At 48.7% G+C, this 5000-nt stretch overlaps 1 protein-coding gene across 12 annotated transcripts in view; it reads right to left on the bottom strand.

Annotated features, from left to right (window-relative positions):
* The window catches only part of hdac5 (histone deacetylase 5), a 78520-nt gene that overhangs the window by 32658 nt on the left and 40862 nt on the right, over window positions 1-5000 (bottom strand). The window contains exon 1 of one of the 12 annotated variants that reach the window (XM_042087862.1): window positions 2276-2447. The exons of the other annotated variants lie outside the window; for them this stretch is intronic. The gene's annotated coding sequence lies outside the window, so the exon portion shown is untranslated. Of the gene's footprint in view, window positions 1-2275; window positions 2448-5000 lie in introns of those variants that run through there. 12 annotated transcript variants of the gene reach the window in all.

Here is a 5000-nt window from a genome sequence, read left to right as displayed (position 1 = left end):
GAAACCCACAAGTTCCGCAGTCATGAGCAGGGTCCATGTGCTGAGCATTAGGTCAGAATGCTTACCAGGAAAAACAACGCTGATGTTAATGCATGTCCATACATCGATTCGATTGAATTCTCTCTCTCTCTCTTTCTCTCTTCTTTTTTGTAGATTCTGTCTTCCTCCATGTTTCTGTTTTCTTCTTCTCCCCCTTCCTCTCTCTATCCATCCGTGTTCAGGTTAAATCACATCTCTCTCTCGTGTTCTCTTTCTCTCTCTCGTATTCTCTCTCTCTCTCTCTCTCTTGAATTTCCCCTTGGGGATCAATAAAGTATCTATCTATCTATCTATCTATCTATCTATCTATCTATCTATCTATCTATCTATCTTTTATTCTCTCTCTCTCTCTCTTGTATTCTCTCTTTCTATCTAGTATTCTCTCTCTCTCTCTATCTTGTATTCTCTCCCTCTCTCTCTCTCTCTCTCTCTCTTTCTTCTATCTTACTCTTCGTCTCACACCATGTCTCCTGTAACTGGACGCCACAGTGTGAGTGTGCACTCCTGTTGTGCCTGTGACCCCCTGCCGTGCCGTGGGCATCCGCGCCACTGAGCCGCGGCTCTGGGCAGCAGACCAGCGCAGGCTAATAATAGCAGGTGGCTATCGACACAGCGGCCGGGCCTTTGCGTAACCACCCAGGGGGACCAGAGGCGCGCCAGGGGACGGTGGGACTGATGACATAACGCTGCCAGAAAATAGCTCCCTGAACCATGGGGGTGTGTTCAGCAGCTGGAGTGTGTGTGGGTGTTTGGGTGTGTGTGTGTGTGTGTGTGGTGGGGGGTCTGCATGTGTTTGGTGTGTGTGTGTGTGTATGCATGTGTGCATTTTTTTATGTGTATATATGTGTGTCATGTGTATGCATGTTTAGTTTATGTGTGTGTGTGTGTGTGTGTGTGTGTGTGTGTGTGTGTGTGTATGTTTAGCTAATAGAGAGAGGACTGAGAGCCAAACGATGGTATTAGAGCCTAGTATCCAGGCCAAGAGTGTGCAGCCCGACTAACAGACTATGTGTGTGTGTGTGTGGTTGTGTGTGGATGTCCAGCAGTCCAGTGCAGGACAAGGATGAGGACACTGGGTTTTGTTTCCCCTGAGTCTGCGTTTGTGAGCGTGAGAGGAAATGAAGGATTATCTGACGGGCACAAAGTTAGCGGCCTGATTCAGAGCATTCCTGCGTCAGCTCTTTCAGCTGCCATTAGTGTCAGTAGGCCAAGTAGTGCTACCTGATGAGGCTGACCTCATATCCAGGCCCTTCCCGCCTTTGTCTCTCTACTGGACACGTCACATCCACCCAGTACCCCACAAAGTCTCATTTTGGCCAATTATTCAAAGTCATTAAAAAGAAAAACTTATATAAAATATATTGTTTATAAGAACCTGCAACTGCCAGCTTCTTTCGATCTGTGAATTCAAGACATTTTTATCTAAGACTTCTCAAACTATTATAGTAACTGTAACTCTCATATGATTATCTTCTTTACAAAGAGGCTAAGACAAACAGATGGCCATTTCTTGGACAGGCAAGGCAAGGTCATTTCTTGGGCAGGGGCGGACAAAGCCTTTCCAGGAAAGCCCGAGGTCAGAGTTAAGGGAGCCGATAAGTGTCGTGGAGACAGAACGGGGCAGTAAACAGAGGATGCGGGCAGGAGAAAAGCGAGCACCACGTGCACGGTGGGGACATGTGGGTCTGTGAAGAAGAGAAGGAGTGGAGAGGGGGAGGAAAGAGGAGAGAAGAGGATTGGAGAAGGAGTGGAGAGGGGGAGGAAGGAGGAGAGAAGAGGATTGGAGAAGGAGTGGAGAGGGGGAGGAAGGAGGAGAGAAGAGGATTGGAGAAGTGGAAGAGAAGAGGAGACGAGAGGAGTAGAAGTGCTGTCAACTCTGACGACGTGTCAAACAGCAGTCGACTCCAACAGCATGCTTCGTCCAGACTGAAACATGCAGAGGAGTGTGATACAGCATGGGGAGAGAGGAGATTATCACCATGTGTCAACACTGGTGTGTGTGTGTGTGTGTGTGTGTGTGTGTGTGTGTGTGTGTGTGTGTGTGTGTGTGTGTGTGTGTGTGTGTGTGTTTACACACGTGGGGATGACATATCAAATCAAAAACAGATCAATTAAAAATCCTTGACAGATTTCAAAACGTTGTTGTAGCTGTATGAGTGAGAACAACTAAATGTCGCTGAGCGAAAAAGATGGCCGTTTGTTTAGGCAAACCCTTAACACAGTCGCCACTACTTACATGAGGCTACCCTGCGACTGCCCCCAGCTGAGCCAGCATGGCTCCCTGCTCTGCTTGGCTGCGCATCTCTCAGGCCTCCGCTCCCCCTCTGGCTGGTCCACAGCTGCTAAACTGTGTCACAATGTCAGGGAAACTGGCCCGAATCTCCGCGGCCAGCCAGACAGCCCTGAGGACTCTCCTCTGCTCTCCTCTCCTCTCGTCCGCTGCCCTCTGCTTGTTCTACCCTTCACTTCTCCTCCTCCTCCCCTCTCCATCTCTCTTCCTTGCTTTTTTTTGTGTCTCTCTCATTTTCTTCAGTCCCAGGTGGGCGCTGTGCAGGAAAACATGCCATGTTGAAGATAAATGAGCCCGTGCAAGCAGGAGGACTCCCTCTCCTCTCCTCCTCTCCTCTCCCTCTCCGAGCAGAAATTAATGGGCTGCTTGCTCCATAAACAGCATGCAAGCACTTCAGCTTGCAAAAATGACACGGGCCCCGTTGGCTGCCCGCTGCCAGTTTGCACTTGCAGCATCAACAACAACAACAAGAACAAGAACAAGAAGAACAACAACAACAAGAACAACAACAACAACAACAACAACAACAACGGCAACACCAGGAGCTTTCACCATTAACATAAAAAGGGCAGTTTTATTGTCGTTGCTTTGTATTTATTGCAATTCTGCATTATTACACGTGGCCCGCTTTGGTCCATCAGCACCTTGTTCAGGTAGTCCGTTAACTGAGCAGCACCTTCTGGGCCTGCTGAACTTGGGGTGTGGCGGGTGAGAAGAACCATGTGGGGAAGCACAGGATCACGGGATAATTCCCAGTGCGCTGACCTTGAGGTTTTTTCTTAAGCGTGCCGGAAAAGCCAGAGCAGCCGGTCAGTGTACGACGACATGAGATCATGCCACAAAGTAGCCGCGGCCAGTTTGCCCACAAGCCAGCAATCCTGCAGCTTACCACACCCACCCCCCACCCACCCCCTTCCCTGCAGAACAAACTAGATTACCCTTCTCGATCGGATGGCCTAAAAATAGCCGCACCTAGAAGTGATCGACCATGTCAAGCGTTTGACGTCAGCCGCACTCCCCAGCCACAAGGTGCGAGCCAGTCGGGATTAGTCCAGTTCCTCCTAGACACCTCCGCAGAAAATCCCCTGCTTTCCATGAAGCTTAGGTTCATTGCATCTGTCATGACTGCTAATGCACATGGAGTGGCACTCGTTTTTTTCCCCCTCTCTTCCTCCACTTGTCTTTCTTCCTTTCTTTTTTTGGACAGACAGGCTTGACAGTCAAAGGCTGCACCAAAAGACCGTAAACTTCTTGAGAACTTGGCATGCTCGGGAAGGCGTTTTTGCAAAATGGCTCTCTATTTTTAGACGTGTATTCATGGGGAATGCTTGAGCAACTCAACTGGGGGGGGGGGGGGGGGGGGGGTTGAAGAAAAAGACATATCTCTTATGCAGAGTCTTGCCGGCCACTGGAACGCCTCAGGAAAACTACGGCAAACCTAAGGGGGCTTTGAATGGCCACAACAGAGAAAAGCCCTGTTTGCAAAGACTGGCGAGTCAAAGCACCATTCGCTGCATTTCCCAGACTTTTCTACAGGTGATGCAGCACCCCTTCTCACAATGTGTTGATAAAAACAATCAAAGCAGCAGAGAGAAGAAAGAGATCGGTCCAGATCGATCCACAACTACAAAAGACAAAGCCGTCAGATTGCAACAGAGAGTAGACAACAAATGCCTCTGTGCTCATCTCAGATCTTCCAAAAAGAGAAGGGTTGCGTAAACAAGCTGGACTACAGCTCTTCCAAGGAACCCAGACAGAGATGCAGCCTCCCCGACACACACACACACACACACACACACACACACACACACACAAACACACACAGAACTCTAAAGAGTTCAGCTCCAGTTCAGACGTCTGGAGAAAGCCAAACTTCAATGCACTGCGGCCTTCATTACCAGGGAAAAGAAAAGATTAGAAAAGACCAAACATTCTGGTTTTAACCCCCGACTCCAAAACACACACAGACACACAGACACACACACACACACACATACAGGGGTGCTTTGCCATTTCAAACCAAATCCTTTAGTGCTTTCAGAAGCCACAATGTTGTAAATGATGCCAAGAAAAACAGCCCTGAATCGCAAGCAAAAATGGTGCTTCTAAATTAAGCATACAAGTAGCTTTAGGCCCTCACAATGTTTTCACATTAGAGAGACAGAGAGAGACCCAAGCAGAAAAGGATGGAGTGAGAGAGGAGACAAAGGGAAAGAGAGACACAAAGAGCTGGTGAAAGCAGAGAGAGGGGTGAGAAGAGGATAAACAGAAAGAGAGAAAAAATGAAAAGTCAGTGAAAGAAAGAAAGAAAGAAAGAAAGAAAGGAAGAAAGGAAGACAGACAAAAAAACAGGGTACAGACAGATAGATAGATAGGGAGATAGAGGAGAGGAGCAGTGAAGCCCAGGCTCCATGCGTCCCCCTGTGATTGGACTGGACGGCCCTGGACTCCTATGCTGAGAAACTGGGACAAAAGGCCAGGAGTATTCACAGGCTCCAGAGTGGCTCCATGTGCTGCGAGGGAATCCAATTAGCCCACTGTGATAAGTCATACTGAACAGCTCACCAGGCCAGGCAGCCTCCCAGGAGCACAGCGATGGAGGGAGGCAAGGGAGGAAGACATGGAGTGAGAGAAGATGAAATTGACAAAGAAATCAGAGAGAGAGAGAGAG

The sequence above is a fragment of the Alosa sapidissima genome, chromosome 3 (genome assembly GCF_018492685.1).
Source record: "Alosa sapidissima isolate fAloSap1 chromosome 3, fAloSap1.pri, whole genome shotgun sequence".
Taxonomy (NCBI): Eukaryota; Metazoa; Chordata; class Actinopteri; order Clupeiformes; family Clupeidae; genus Alosa; species Alosa sapidissima.
Note: the sequence above shows the minus strand (reverse complement) of the source record. Positions and strands in the feature narration are given on the sequence as shown.